Here is an 18,262-nt window from a genome sequence, read left to right on the forward strand (position 1 = left end):
AAGTCTGACTACTCGTAAATAGCCAGTATCATATTTTAGCTCATACAACTATCGTCATATATATACATAAACGGAAATCATGACCAATTTAAATTAACAAGTTCTTTCATGTCTGCTAGTTTAACCATGCTAAATTAATGCCTAATGGCGATCCAAACATGAAATATGACAAATAATACACTTTAATATAAAGAAAAAACGCGCAGTTTTAATGTTAAAGATTGACCCCGACAAGTGTTCAAATTAAAATTATGTTTTAACGGTGAAATAAGGTTAAGATAAACGTTACATATCGACTATTGGGAAGAACAAGCGACCCCTGCAAGCCATTGAAAACTGAACATTGTGAATTTCGATCTGTTGTGGGTTGTTGGGTCATTTTAAACGGTGTAATAAGTTTATGATAAACGTAAGACTATTTGTGTAAGATCAACAACCCACAGTGTCACAAGAAAGAAACAGCAACCTCTGCAAGCTTAGGGGATATGGCTTCTGTACAGAGAACCTCTAGTTACATCGTTTTAAGCCTTGTTAAAAAACATCTCAATCCACATAACTATAAGGACTTATTTCGTTTTACAAGAATTTATTTGATTTGAAAGAAACAATTATTTAAATAGTCACGTTTTTCTAAAACAAAAATGACAGAAAAAAAATCCATGTTGTATCCGTTGACACCCAGGTTGTTTCTGTATAGCATTGTAATATACAAGCGAGATAAGATATATGTTCAACTAAGTTTGATTATCATGTGTGTTTTAACAGTTTTATTAATAATGAACAGGGTGAAAACAAGTTCACCGATGTTTGTTTTTATCATAATTACCGATTATCCAATACAAAGATGATGATACAAAGGTGTCAGGGAGGCATGTTCAGTTGCGAGAAACGCGAGTTGGCAAACATCTATCTACGAGATCAGTAAAGCACTGGAAAATTGGTCTGTAAGTGATTACACAAGATAATAAGTATCTACCATGGCAACTCGTGTAGGACATGTTAATCCAAACTCGGACGAAGGGTGTATTGCGGAAACGATGTTTACCAACATACTGTTTTATACTATTTTTCTGCAATCATATAGTAAAATAATGATAATAAATACACACGAGGTGATGATATTCATCTTCTATGTCCCTACTATTACAACATAAACAATATCGTTCGTAACGAGGTATATTATTTCGTGCATAACAACCTGTTTTTATTTAACGGGTGTGCAGAAACTCTCTATCTAAAGTATAAACGTATATTCTTTTGAACTAAATCTAAATATAGTTCATAATCAATGGAAGTTTTAAAAAATCTTTACATATCCAAAACAGAACTGTTACTAATATTACCATTATAAATACATGATCAATATGTTGGTTATTAAATACATATTTAATTCCCATGCTTTGCTATACGAGTAAAGAGTGTTAAAATGGTTTTGAACTTCCTCGGTCAAAGTCAAACACTGTTCATATCAGAAAAAATGGCAAATGAGGTCAAATACAAAACATATATACATGACGCCAGATTCATTGTTAAATTCAAACTACAATTCATATGATACCCAATACGGGTATCGGAGTGTCATTCACATGAAATCAGAAAACATGATTGGCAAATCACAATGAATAAGGTTGTATCAACAGTATATATATAACCGTTAAATCACTTGTACATAATAAAAAGATTCTCTAATAATTGTGTGGCTAATTTGAACATGCGTTTGGAAAAATAATATATGTTCCATATGGGTACAGTTTTATCTTAAGGCTATCCAGCATGGCCAAATATTTAGATCTATTTTTCTCCCACCTCAGATAAGTAGATCCAAGAATTTGACCATGCTAGAAATTCTTTTCTCCCACCTTGGATAAGTTGATCCAATAATTTAACGATGCTAGAAATTCTTATCTTGCCCACGGGCGAAGATAAAATGCCCGTATGGAACTCCTTTTTAATGGTGTCTGTAGCATCATGGAAACCTAGTCTTGTGGCAATATTTAGAACGCTAATTAATTATTCCTCGCTTCAAATGTCACCATAAAACAGTTTTCACGCACTTTTCAAGAAAAAATGCTTCACTCTCCTTAGAACTATTTAAAGACCGATTAGACTATTAACATAATCTGAATCACTGCGCGCATATCCATGACAACCACGAATACTCGCATATCCTTACGCAATTATTTTCACTTAGCACTAAAGAGTTCCAGCAAAAATACATTTTTACTTATTTATTTTTTTAACTGAGGTGGGAGAAATCGCATCTACCATAGCCGTTCGTGTTAGATAGGTTAATCCCGACCCTCGCGCAGGGTGTTTTGCGGAAACTCGGTAAACCTCGTTTCCGCAAAACAGCCTACGCTCGGGTCGGAATGAACCTATCTTACACTCTCGGCCATGGAAGATACTTATAATCTTGCCCACAGGCAAAGATAAAAACAAGTACCCGTATGGAACTCCTTTTTTCTTGTCATCACACAACTACCTTCCTTGTTGAGGGCCTTCTTCTGTAGATATATTGAAACCTTGTATTGTGGCAATATTTAAAGTCCAAATTAATTATTTCTCGCTTCAAATGGAACCATAAGGAAGTTTTCTTGCTGCATTAAAAGTCATAATGCTGCTCAAAACTATTTAAAAACTTACAAAAACTGACTACTTACATATATTCTGAATCACTGCGCGCATACCCATGACAACCACGAATTATCACAAATGTATACGCACATTATTTTCACTACGCACAAAAGAGTTCAAGCGAATATATAATTTTTAATACATTTAATCTTTACTTTGTTTAACTGAGGTGGGAGAAAAAGCATCTCCCATAGCCGCTCGTGTAAGATAGGTTCAACCCAACCCTCGCGCAAGGTGTTTTGCGGAAACTCGGAAAACCTTGTTTCCACAAAACACCCTACGCTCGGGTTGAGATGTACCTATCTTACGCTGTCGACCATGGAAGATACTTATAATCAGGGGTGGGAGAAATACATAGATCAATTTTAGCAATATATTGCTTATGTTCTCGCAACTTCGGATTTTCAGGTTTAATTAAACTGTTGGCGTAGGTAACGGGTGTACATGCATGAGTACGAATCATGATGTGAACAACTAAACCGTTAAATATAGCATGTCTTATACTCTAATAAAGTGAAACACCAGTTTGGAAAAAAAGAGTAAAGTAAGGAGTATAGGTTTAACATTTAATATAAAGTATAATATGTTTGGTTTACTTATATAATAATAATAATAATAATAATAATAATAATAATAATAATAATAATAATAATAATAATAATATTAATAATAATAATAAAATGTCCAGTCAAGTCCAGTCAAGTCGAATAAGTCAAGTCAACACATTTCATAACAATTGCACTTCATTGAATCTTTCATGCCACGTTATGCTGCATAATAAGCAATGCATCTACACATATACAGTACACTACACTTGAATTGACAAGATATGGCAATGAAAATAAGGTATACATAGCAAATAAACAACAATACAGTTAATGTACGTTATCCAACATGAAAACAAAAAAAAATGCTACTGGTAAAGAATCATTTTAAATTTACAAAATGTTAAAGGAGCTGTACTCCGTATGATAAAATAGCGAAAAAGAAAAGAAAATTGTCGAAAACTGACATAAACTTGGCATCGATGTGTACAATGCATTTAAACTTACTAACATTTACATAGTTTACAATTCATTTAAGTTAAGCAGTTATTTCGTATTTTTTCATTAAAAAAAATATACTAGGTATGTCGACAGGTAGAATTTATTCCTTATGCGTGATTGGCTAGTCGGTGTTATCAAGTGATAATACCGAAGTAGGTCTATAGCTTAACTATGTCACCAAATTAGTGTAAGCCGACGTAGCTCAGTCGATACGACGCTGGACTGCAATTTTGGCGACATGGGTTCGAACCCGGTCTCCGACACATTTTTTTTTCATTTTGGTATTTTTTTTTACAATTATGATATCAAAGCGTAACACATTCTATTAGATAATTGTACAGTCCCTTTAAGTTTGATTATTTTTCAAGTTTGGAGCAAAAGCTTTTGATGTTTATATGTACATTATGTTATTCAAGAAACAAATATAATTGCTATATGATTATAGTAAATATTTGCTTTTAACCTCCCTTTAACATATCATATCATAATAGTTGCGTCATAAAGCTGTATTCAAAATTGTAATCCATGCAAAAATAATAATTATAATGGTTAATCATTATAAATTATTCATAAAAATAATCTCAATGTTAATATCTAAAATGCACAAATACATCTTTGCATCATTATAATGGATATCTTTCCTAAAACGGGGAAAAGAAACATTCGTAGCTTGTTCTTAATAATGTTATGATAAAGACAGATATGTATATATTTTGTCACAGTATTTTTCCGCCTTCAACATATTTTATTACATGTTTGCATGTTATGAGTCTAAACATTTTGCCATCCAAAAAGTCAAGTCAAATATGAAAAAGTATACGAACAATAAAAAATGTATCAAACAATTTTCTCTGTATCGTTTTTTTTTTTTTATCAATTATGTCTTTAAAATAAACCTTTAAATTCTGACTAGATGACAGTTTGTCCCATATTTATCGAACCATCTGAAGTGAAGCAAGTCTATTTAGCCATGAAACTTGCTTACGCGTGATTGTTTTTCAAACAAAACGTGGTTTGTTGTAATTATCACTATTACTCTTATTATTATTTTAGATAATTTCCGTTGACGTGCTCAAAACTCTTAAAAATGAGAAGATTTCACAGTTGATATCAAAGCAAACATAACGAGCTTAGCTTAAAGCTAAGATTGTTTGAGAAGTTTGTGCCTGGCCGTCAATGATTGCAATACTGTGAGAATCAACTACAAACTCTCCATTTAGGGAACCATCATTTGCAAACAGATCAAATCCTAGCACACTCCTACTTTCCTGGAATATCTCAAGTCTCAATAATACAATGACAATGCAAATCATGCTACACCTGGTGCGTGTTTTCCCCGGATTGTCAATTTGTGTGAGGTCATTGTAAACATTTCACTGACTAGATATCATAACTTCTCATAACCAAATCTTGTAATTAGCATTTCGACTGATGTGTACAGCATAGGGAACATAATCATTATAATGAGGTTCCATGAAAGCATAATGGATATTCCAGGAAAATGTTTTGCGAGTAATTAAGTTGCAAAGAAGTATTTGTTTCTTTTTACAATTCTACATAACTTCTTTCAAAACGTCAATATATGTTTCTTGTACGAGTTACTAATTTCAACTGCACATAACCTCAGATTGAAACATTAAAAACAATATCGTTCTGTGTATGATTCATACACTTCAGTTTTATCATAATTTAATATCAACATATTTTTTGGAGGAATATCGGTGCTTTGTCCCGCATAACAACACTAACATGGTACAGATTGAAACTTGGATGACAACTTTGTTTAAAGATATGTTTCATCATCTTAATGAATGTGCTTGACTACTTGGATTTTTGCTGTAGTCTCCATTGCATTATTTTTGAAAAAGTATAGATAATCTTGTATGTGCAATGATTTAGTTTTGTTTTATGTCGTCAGCGTAAGAATTGCAGACGTATAGAAAAATTACAATGGAATTAACTAGACGACAACTTTACTGAACAGAGACCAAAGTTTAACATACTCTCAAGGGATCATGCAAGGACGCAACACATCAGGCTGTGATTACACAAATATCCAAAATCGCTTGTTTGAAAAGCACTCCAACATGGCTAGTGTGTGATTCAACACCTTACTTTGTCTCTATTAGGCTAGGAAATTTAACAATAGCAAGTACTGTATGACTTCTAATGACCACAACACAGCACTCAAAAATCTGAACACCAATACTACAATTTGAACAACAGGGATCGAGTACGCTGTGGAATCGTCACCACTATCGTCGTCTGCGGTTTTGAAATCGCTTGTTTACTTTAACTAAATATTTCTTATTTTATCTTTACCAAACGGGATAACAATCTTAACTGGCACAATGTATCGATAAGTAGCCAGATCGCACTATTTACTATTGACTTTGGTCCTTAAATTGGCAAAGTTGGACCGAGGCCCCTTTGCTCGTGCTCTCATATAAATCTTCCATAAAAGTAAAAGTACATAATATCGTGACCAACTTCGCAGCATAATTAACATGTTACAAACGTTGTGTCATTATAATTAGGTTAACTATGCTAACTGTTAAAGAGACCATAAGTCTGATTACTTGTAGGTAACCAGTATCATATTTCAGCTTATAAAACTTTCATCAAATTTACATCAACGGTGAATATTACCTATTTTAATTAACACGTTCTTTCAGGATTGCTAGTCTTACCTAACTTAATTATTAGGTCCACTGCATGCTTTAACCTACGGGCTTAACATAGTAAGCATTATCATCATCATCATCATCATCATCATCATCATCATCATCATCATCATCAAATTATCGAATGAAGTAAGGCAACAACAACTAGTTCAGTATTCATTGTCGTTATTTCCACCACATGAAAATTGTGATTCTAAAAAAATGAAATAAAAACATAATATTTCGATTAGATATACAGGAAAAAACTCGCAGAAATATTAATTAATATATCATAAAATATTAACAGCCGAAACCAGAAATTTGAGCCGGTGTGACTGGATTGTCTTTCCATTTTAATATAATATATGTGTAGCCGCCTCAACTGAGAATCGAGCTCGGATCGCTGGATTGCCACGTAGTAGTTTCAATTGAGCTGTTGAAGTTCATGACTTTGGTTTTGGGAATCTTGATTGTTTATGCAAAGAAAAACTTCACTGGCAATCAATAGAAGGATAGTTGTATAAAATCGAGTTAAAACACAACAATCATTGAAAATTTACGAGCAACTTCTATCGGTGTACCGGCATATATCCGAGGTTGGTTTCGATGGAAAATGCCTAGATGTTCCGAATGGATCTTTGGCTACTTATGAAACTTTAATCGTGAATGTATACTGTTGATATGATAAAGTACTCTTATAGACTTACTCTTACGTCGGCATGACGACCATAAAACGACACGTTGCCACAATAATGTCGACAATACAACAAGATAACAATAGCGGTAAATTGTTTTTACGCTTCCATAGCTAGTGTTCCTGTAGTTTCCGTTTTTTATCATTTCAAAGGTTAAATGTATTAACATTGAAACACATGTTTTTGCTGTTATATTTTGTTAAAATGTTGTGGAAACACGACAGCTTTGCTTCCTTGTAAAAAAATATATAACTAAATGAGAAAGACGCAAAAAATAATTTAACAACGTTGCTTGTTAGACATTTCATGGCCGATGGTACTTGTGTTTGTCAATAATACATAACCAAATGACAAGGAAAAAAATCATTTAATAATAAAGCTTTCTTAGAAACTCATTGACCGATGATGCTAATGATTGTATATTATACAGGAGCGAATTACAAGGACGCAAATGTTATCAGTAACATATTAGCAGCTTACAAGGATATGTCATCACATTCATTTAACTTTTGAGGAAAGCTCAATTCGTCGTCCTGTAAGTTTTTAATGAGAGCAAGCGTATTTCATGATTGTTATTACTCAACTGTCTGTTTTATTATGCTAAACATTCGTTTTTATCATTCAATTACCCAGAATAAAATAACTTTATTGAGTAAATTGATAATGTCATCATAAATGTCTAGAATCAAAAAAGAACAATAATAAACATTCAATTAATAACAATATGAAAAACAACAGTTTATTTAGTCCTTTCAATTACAGAAAAGCAATGTTAAACGCAATGTCGATTTTCAAAAATATTCTGATGTGTTTCGTCAACAATCAGGAATCTTTCCAATTCAATGACTGAAAATGGCATCATCTTCATCAATTGAACTTCAATATTTCAGTGAGCAGTGTTGTATTACAAGTCATTATTTTAGAATGAATTTGAGAAAATAGCGCGTAGCGCTCTTTGGTTTAATTCTGTAGACAACGGTTTTATATCAGCTAAAAAAATGAGTAGGATTGTAATTGGAGTGAAATATTACAGCAATTTACGCCAAACTGACCAAAAATCGCATGTTATCATCTCAGTGTTTCGAAGCAATGAGAATAAAGTACTGGGCTTGGGAGTTGATCTCTTTCAGGAATCTGCGGGGAATTTGGAAAGCTGTAGATGAATTACAGAAATGTGAGACAAACGTGAAGACAATGTTTCTTTTCTGCGGAAGACTTCCAGCGTGATGCGAAACAGTATGGCTTCGTCCGTGGTCTTCCATCATTTACATGGTTCTGAATCTCGCTGGAATCATATGTTGCCGATCGCGCTCGTAGTTCATTATCCTGTTTGACGCAATCACACAGTGTAATATAAAGTGATCTGTTTACATAGATTGTTTTCACGCATTCTTAGAATATTCTTATCACATTGGATATAAATACGATGAGGAGCAGTTAGAAAGTATAATACATCCAAAGAAATCTCGTGTCACCCGCCTTTGTTAAGCAGTTCTTTGTAATACAGACAACTGATTATATAAAACTATTCACAAAGCTACCTTACTTGTTGCCTGGTCAAATTCTATAGATACCTGGTACCATTCCTCGTACAGTGGTTCTCGAAGCATTAAATAACGTCATTCTGCTCCAATACTGACAATATGCGACAATTATGGCATTCATGGCGGATTGGCACTAATACGGAATATGGGTGCGAAAAAATGCAAACATATATACTTTTCAGTACTTGGTTTTACTTATATGACAAGTTTGTCAACATTTGATTTGGATTTACTTCAATAGAATAGTTATATGTGAAAGAACTATCCATTTGATAATTGTCATCGGACACGCATTCCCAATTTCTAACAGTACTTACGCGAAAAAATACAGAAACAAGCTCATTAGCCAAAAGTTTAAACATAAACCCCATTTAATGACACAGGGTAAACGCCAAAGCAAAGAACACACCCAAAAATACAAACAAGAAACATGGAACAACAGCACAGAAATCCACAAACAAAACAGTGCATATACTTATACTAATAAAAAATAGGTATGTTTTTCAAGGATTGTTAGGTACCGCCTTCGAACGGTGGGTAAACTGTAAATTTACTGGGGTTTTAACCAGTTCACGGGCACGAACCTCACTCTTATCCCATACGAAAGCAGAAGTGCAGTTCTTTAACCGAGTAACATAACAATAAAACAATGGAACCTACAGGGACAAGCCAAGAAGCTAACTAAACCAAGATCTTGTTTAAAGTCATCAATGCAAAACAATAAGAAAGAAAAGGCACAACGCCTCAAACACAACAAACATTAAAATCATATTGGCTCACGGTCAGTGGAAAACAACTCACGGTCCGTGGAAAACAACTCACGGTCCGTGGAAAACAAATCACGGTTAGTGGAATACAACTCACGATCAGTGGAAAACAACTCACGGTCCGTGGAAAACAACTCACGGTCCGTTGAAAACAACTCACGGTCCGTGGAAAACAACTCACGATCAGTGGAAAACAACTCACGGTCCGTGGAAAACAACTCACGGTCCGTGGAAAACAACTCACGGTTTGTGGAAAACAACTCACGGTCAGTGGAAAACAACTCACGGTCAGTGAGTGGAAAACAACTCACGGTCAGTGGAAAATAAAATACAACCAACTGGGGATGGGGGGTTAAGATGATTGGCGCAAAACCTCACTTTTTGTATACACAGCAACAAAGCATTAAAGTTATCAAACAAAATGAGGTTTTGCAAACTTATGACCGTCGATCAAACATTATTCACTATGTAAAGTTACAGCCCAATGTAATGGTTACAAAACATTATCCAATTTCCCATACATTATATAGTGAACTGACCCATTTGCACCAGAAATGAAACTGATATCGAGTGTCAGCATATATGTTAAGAACATTCACTTTTGTACTTAAAATATAACTACGTTTAAACAAATTACGTTTCTTATAAGACAAATACAATTGGTTGAATGTTACCCATTTGATGAAGTGACAAAACAATGCGGTAAAAAAAAGATCAAATTGATCTATCAAATGACAGACCATCTACTATCAAAACCTATAATGATGGAAAGAAGCTAACGGTTTGAGATGGCATATCCATGCTTTGTTTCACTGTCAGACACTTCCTAACAACTCTGAGTTAAATGAATCTCAAAGCTAGATAGTATAGAAGGGCAAAAATATTTAGTCGCCTCGAAGATTAACCCTCTCTCTCTCTCTCTCTCTCTCTTCCTGATTTTAACTTGAATAAGGTGAAGCATTGTTTGAATGTACCTAAATTCATTATAATATATGCTTATTCAAATTTATTCTAACTTATATCTTACTTTCATAAGACATTTTAGGCAGCTCTAACAAAAACATATGTTTAAATGAAAATGGCTGCCATAGGACTAAACCGTCTGCGAGTTTGAGCTTCTATTTCAAAGGAACCACCAAACCTGTCCCATCGAGAAAAAGTAGTTTCACCGTGGAATGTTTACTGCGGCCTAACTTTAAACAGTGTGTCAAAACATAATAATGTTGACAAGTTGCAGATAACGGTGTATTTCATTTATAATTTAAGTTATATTTACACAATTATGTAGAAACCAACAAAAACACAGAATCAGTGCAATGTTACATAGCTAACGTTCATAAAAGACATGCAAAGTGTTTCTTTGTGATTGTGTTAGTATGATGATAAACAGTATTTGCTTCTCGTGCAAATATTATCTGCATAAATCGTATTAAACTATCCTTACAGGTAAAAACAAATGTGATAAAATGTCCTTGAAAGATGCTTATGAATTATTGACGACAGAAGCAAAACTATCACTGAGTCCTTGTCTTTCCTTATGAAGAATTGACAAACACTAGTACCATCGGTCAAAACATTCTGTCAATCATCAGTATTAAATCATTTTTCGCGTCCTTGTATCATTGACAACGAAACATTGCTATTATGCTGCCAATAGATGTAAAGAAAACATATAAAAGCAAAACATTCTTTCAATTTCAATTATGCATGTAACTTTTGAAATTATTAAACAATGTTAACTTCAGGAAAAGAAGCTACGGAGGAGTAAATAAAGTAAAATGTATTTCTATTGTGATCATATGGTATCGGGGGCATAAGTGTGTCAACATGTCATGTCATGCACAACTCAACAAGCCTACATCGTGACTTCGTCCGTACGATTTACTATTCTCCTAGTACAGTGTGTCAATACTACGTGATACATTGCATCATAAATGCTACTTGGGAAGGTAAAGATCTGCGTAATGACATTACTAGTAATAAAACACTTTCTCAATGTAGTTTGGACGACTTTAAATTTCAAATCTACTTCCTATGAACTATCTGTATTAAACTCATTGAAAACAGAATTAAGATCTATCACGTTATGATCTGTCCCAGTGTTGTGAATAAATGTCAGGAGGTAATGTCGCAATTGAAACATTGCAAAGGTACGAAGGAAGCTCGTTAAACCGAGGGCTCTTGATTGGTCTGCAATTAGTTTAAAACGTTTCCGCATACTGGTTGTTTGTAAGATGACGTCATAATAATTGGTTAGTTTCTGAAGATGTTTACCTTTCAATGTAGCAAAAGTTTACGGACATTCACTGTTATGCAGTTGTATGATATTTTCATATTTATTTTGAGGTAGTTTCAGATTGTTTCTGGGTTTTTTTTCTTATTTCATTTTAGAAAGGGTTTTTATTTAGCATCGGAACAGACTTTTGCCGGATGATAACTTATACATGTGAACGACTTGTTCTCTGACACGTTATTCTAAGCACCTGTGTTATAGCATTTTCGATACTTTTTCATTAACTCAATACATCAGAAACATTCCTTGTTACTGAACAAATTTATCAAATATTGGGTTGAAAAGAGTTATAATTGCTCAATTAACTTCTGCGAGTGTTTAAGCTATTCTGATGGAGCCCAATTAATTATTTGAAATGAGACAGAACATATTTCTTGGTTTTCATTATTCAACTGTCTGCCTTATTATGCAAAACATTCATTATTATCATTCAATTACTCAGAAAACATTACTACGTAAATTAATAATGTCATCATAAATGTCTAGAATCTCGAAAAGACAAAAATTCAAATTAACAACAATATAAAAACAATTTGTTATGCAGAAACGCAATTATCAAATGTACTCGATTTTCCAAAGCATTCTGTGTTTCGTCAACAATAAGTAATCTTTTCAATTCAATAATTGGCCTGCACTATTTAAAAGAACGGCGTGTTTTCCAATACTAGTTTGAGACATTTCCCTCGTATATTTCTGTAGTCAACGGCTGAGGATTTGCTCCAAATGTGAGTATATTTGTAGTTGGAGTGATCACCAGAATTCGCTACACAGACCAACTGTTGGTCTCCGACAGCACTAGCCAAAATAATGCGCGTATAGGGAACGTTTAGATTTAAATTTTCTTCCCTAAACGCCAAAACAAAGATCGCCAAAAAATGAAGCGGCTGCTTATATGGACTACTACAGCACGTGTTATTATCTTAGGGTTTCTAGAGCCATGTGGATACTGTACTGGTCATATGAGCTATTCTCTTTCAATCTGCGGACAATTTGGAAAGTGTATATGCCAGGTATTACAGATGTGCGAGATAAACGTGTACCTAATGCCTCTTTCTTGATGAAGACTTCCAGCATGATGAGAAATAGTATGGTTTCGTCCGAAGTCTTCAAACATTTGCATGGTGTGGAATATCTCTTGAATTGGATGTTGCTGATTCTGCCAACTGTCCATTTTCATGTTTAACGCAGTACCGCTGTTATATGAAGTGCACTGTATCAATATATAATCCATCACATATTTACCAAGTTTCCGCAAAACACCGTGCGCGAGGGTCGGCATGAACCTATCTTACACGAGCGGCTATGGTAGATGCTTTTTCTCCCACCTCAGTTAAACAAAATTAAGTAAAAAATTTTTTTGCTGGAACTCTTTTGTGCTTAGTGAAACTAATTGCGTATGGATATGCGAGTATTCATGGTTGTCATGGAATGTGCGCACTGATAAAAATATGTTAATAGTCAAATCGGTCTTTAAATAGTTCTAAATAGAGTGAAGCATTATTTCTTGAAAGGTGCGTAAAAACTGTTATATGGTGACATTTGAAGCGATAAATAACTTATTAGCCTTTTAAATATTGCCACAAGACAAGGTTTCCTTGATGCTACAGACGACAGGCTTGAACAATGGAGGTAATTACAATGTGGTTACCATTAAAAAGGAGTTCCATACGGGCATTTTATCTTCGCCCGTTGGCTAACTTAATTTTGTTTAACTGAGGTGGGAGAAAAAAGCATCTACCATAGCCGCTCGTGTAAGATAGGTTCATCCCAACCCTCTCCCATGGAAGATTCTTATAATCTTTTTAAAGGCATTAGGATCATGTCCGAACAAATATAAAATATCATCATCGGTTAAAATTGGGGGTAACTGCCATAGCATGGTTATAAGAAACTAAGTTAGAACGATGTCTAAGTTGATTGATTTCATTAACTTGTAATTAAAACATAAACACTTTAAAAATAAAGCTTAAACAATAAATACATACATAATCATACAAAAATGTACAAGCTAAAGAACTATTTGTACTAGAATGGTTCATATTCAAGAAAACTACACATAAGGCGGTAGTTGGGATTAAGTACAGAAGTCATTCGTGATGTTGTTTTCACTGTTTGGCACGTTCTGTTTTTTTTGTAATTAAGTAACACCCTATATTATTTCTTTTCAAAATATGATCTTGCATTTAAAAAAGTTTAAATCCTTAAGATGTAACCCATTTTCTCTGACATATTCGATACACATCTAATACATCTAATGTTTGAACATTATAGTTATATGCTAGTAAATTCGTGACTTTAATCACGTTTCTCGATTATTATTACCTTGCATCATTTTTATTTTGTTTACAAGAATGACTTAAACAAACGGTACATTTCGCTATGTTATATTCTAAACAGTTTTTGTATTTATATATACACTGCCTTGTAAAATCTATTTTTGCCCCAGGTATGCCTCGACGCTGTCGTCCATGTTATCCATAAAGGGGATGTTTGAAGGAGGGGTCATTTTCCCTGTGTACACGCTCTTGTAAGAATGGTCCCGAAACGTGGTCAGGTCCAGGTGACCTTGCCGAACATCGATCCACTCCAAAAGCAGCAGTTCCATCCGACATATCTCCGGATACGGGTAGTCGGCTGCCTCCACAAGATTTTTGATTACTCTCGCTTGGAAGCGAACAATATCATGCTCATTCTTGCACTCATTGGCTAACTGGTGCCACTCGTCTGCGCTCTTCTGCATTTCCTCTCGTGAAACTGGCTCCTGCTTAAAATCGCCCCGAATAAACCTGAAACAATTATGTTAATTTACAAAGACATACACTTGTATTTCCCTTGCATAGTAAAAGGAAATATTAAGAGACTATCTCTGAATTGGCAAACCAATTCATTATGAATGCGCATATTTAAATTAAAAACGTATAGGAATCTCATCCATTAACCAAGCCGAAATTGATTTAGTGTTCATAATTTAGTGATACTGTTGAGATTATTTGCAAGAATACTACAATAATCTTCGTTATGTCATGGTACCTGCAAGTCCAGTAAGCAAGGGCCTCACAATACGTGAAAGTATGGAACTGCTCAAGTACTCCAATGTAAAACAAATTGTTGTTTCCCTCCTTATGGAAGAGCGTTCCATTGTACAGTCCTGCTGGGCAGTATCCTGTTGCAAAAATAACGGCGTCAATCTCAACTGAGCTCCTATCTACGAAATGAGCCGTGTTGTTCTTAAAGGGTTCAACCATTGGTTTTTCAACGATGCTGTTTGGGATATTGCATGACGCACTTTTTGGCTGCCGTCTAAAGGCGAGAGTTACGCTCTGGGCTCCAAATTTGATTAGCTGGGTAGAAATGTCTTCACCGGAATAAGCAGCACCAATGACCAGAACCCTCTGCCCATGGAAGTGCCGAGCACTCCGTAAATCGTGAGAATGAATAACCCGGCCACCAAAGCTTTCAATTCCTGGAAACGTTGATGTATTAGGGAAGCTGTAGATTCCCGAAGCTACAATGACGTGGGTAAAGGTTTCTTCTTTTGTTTCCTTTTTGGCCACGTCTTCCACTGTGACAATGGACGTCTTCGTTTCATTTTCATACTTCACGTATCTTACTGCAGTATTGAACTTGATGTAGTCCTTTAATTTACCACCTGCACCCTTGGACCATTTACCTGCAATGCAGAAGTAACTATATACTCAGCTTATGTGATGAACCTATTGTTTGCAATAGAAACCTTAATAAATGAGAACAGTATTTATTAAGTCCAATGGTTATTCACATCTATCACGCTCAAATTACATTGTAAGTTTGTAAGTTGATATTATTTCGCGATGGTTGTAACCAATACTATTTCATATTAAATGAAGTTATAACAGTTTTTATCAGACTGATTTTTTTTCTTTCTACTATTAATGATCTAATAATCATAAATGCGTTGGAGTGACCCCCCCCCCCCCCCCCCCACTAAAATCGAGGAATGAATCGGAAAGGGTTTAAATGAAAGTAAATATAAACAGATACAATTTTCACCCATAAACGACCTTCTTGTTGCATGTAAGTGCGAAGTGACCTTGTTGTTGCATGTACGAGCAAAATGACTTTGTTCTTAGGTGCATATTCAAAGGCATGTTATTGTTGTGTACATATGCAAAGTGACCTTGTTGTTGTGTACATATGCAAAGTGACCTTGTTGTTGTGTACATATGCAAAGTGACCTTGTTGTTGTGTACATATGCAAAGTGACCTTGTTGTTGTGTACATATGCAAAGTGACCTTGTTGTTGTGTACATATGCAAAGTGACCTTGTTGTTGTGTACATATGCAAAGTGACCTTGTTGTGTACATATGCAAAGAGACCTTGTTGTTGTGTACATATGCAAAGTAACCTTGTTGTTGTGTACATAGGCAAAGTGACCTTGTTGTGTACATATGCAAAGTGACCTTGTTGTGTACATATGCAAAGTGACCTTGTTGTTGTGTACATATGCAAAGTGACCTTGTTGTTGTGTACATATGCAAAGTGACCTTGTTGTGTCCATATGCAAAGTGACCTTGTTGTTGTGTGCATATGCAAAGTGACCTTGTTGTTGTGTGCATATGCAAAATAGACCTATATGCAAAATAGACCTTGTTGTTGTGTGCATATGCTAAGTGACCTTGTTGTTGTGTACATATGCAAAGTAACCTTGTTGTGTACATATGCAAAGTGACCTTGTTGTGTACATATGCAAAGTGACCTTGTTGTTGTGTACATATGCAAAGTGACCTTGTTGTTGTGTACATATGCAAAGTGACCTTGTTGTGTGCATATGCAAAGTGACCTTGTTGTTGTGTGCATATGCAAAGTGACCTTGTTGTTGTGTGCATATGCAAAATAGACCTTGTTGTTGTGTGCATATGCAAAATAGACCTTGTTGTTGTGTGCATATGCTAAGTGACCTTGTTGTTGTGTGCATATGCAAAGTGACATTGTTGTGTGCATATGCAAAGTGACCTTGTTGTGTGCATATGCAAAATGACCTTGTTGTGTGCATATGCAAATTAAACTTGTTGTTGTGTGCATGTGCAATGTAACCTTGCTGTCGCGTAGATGTTCAAAATTTTATATACTTGAGAAACCACATTTAAAATGTTGTTTTACAACTTCTTTCTGAATGTCAAAACTGCTTCTAGTATATAGGTCAGAAATTGTTCACATAAACTATATCTATAGCTATACTTATGTAAACCAAAACTGTCGACAGTATCACAGTTTCATTGATGTCAAAATTAGAAAAGATTGAATTTAAAACCTTTTTGCAAAACTCATTTTTTATGTTCTGAACATATTTCTTAATATATGCATGCAGGAGTAATTTTTCGCATTAAGTATAACACTTTAAAAAAGATACATACGACTGAAATGCCAGCATACCTTCTACATAATCTCTGATAATCTGCCTGGGTGCATACGAAGGGGTCAAACGACCGAAATGACTTTAAATTAGTTTGAATTCAGTCTATACATACCATTCATTTATTGCAGTTGTATTATAAAGACAGCTACTGGCTCTAGCGGACCCAAGGAGACCCCCCCACCCTAACCCCATACAACTTTACTTTTTATTTTAATATTGGAGAAAGTAATAAAATACGCCCTAAATGCACCCTTTCGGACGAGAAACTGTAAAAATGTTTCACGGAGGAGAACTCATACCCCCAACAATTAAACACCAAATCAATTTCAGGGAGGGGCACATATCAAAAGGTTATACCCCAAGTTACGGATCCGCCACAGAAAAGATAATATTTATTACTTTCGAAGCCGTTTCTGTGTAGAAACCAGTATTAGTTTTCTTTTTGTGATCCCTTGAGAACGTTGCCCCTATGGGCTCAAGCCCAAACTCTTTCGGGTGAAAGACAGTAAACGGTACTACTCAAATAAATGTTGTTGTTTAGTAAGACAATTGATGCTTTAATCACAATACATTATATCTTAATGGGATTACATAATTATTTTATACAGCCTCATCTGTTTTCCAGTTCCAGAGTCCACCCCAGGTTTCCTGCTTCTCAAAGCAGACGACATCGTCCGCAACGCCGAGACCGACACAATGCCACAATGCGGACATTTCCGAGTGACCGGCCCCGATGATACAAATTCTTCTATCAGACATAGCACTTCGGTTTTATAAAATGTTAAAACTATTAAGATGCTTATTCAATTTCGAATAAGAACTTGTGCCTTTGTGTTTTTCAGTACTGAACTACTATCAATAACGGTCATAACCTTAAGATGATGTTTAAAATTGTGTCAAATAAAACCACGCTCTACTTCATATACACGCCTGCTAAACGCCATCTCCACTACTTATCGGTGATTCAAAAAAATGAACTGTCAACACGTCCGTGGTGCAGGTATGCCCTTTGTTTATATGTCCACACTTGATATCTCATCTGATATTTTTATCAAATGGATATATTTCGAAAATCGGAGAATACGGTGCCGTGTAAAAACACCTATACTACATATTGACGACGATTTCGTTGCATTATTGGCAACGGGCATTTGTTGGCCAATGGCTATCACTATCACTACAGCACTGACACTAATCTACCCACAAAGATACGTTTTACAAGTA

Source organism: Mya arenaria, chromosome 6 (genome assembly GCF_026914265.1).
Source record: "Mya arenaria isolate MELC-2E11 chromosome 6, ASM2691426v1".
NCBI lineage: Eukaryota > Metazoa > Mollusca > Bivalvia > Myida > Myidae > Mya > Mya arenaria.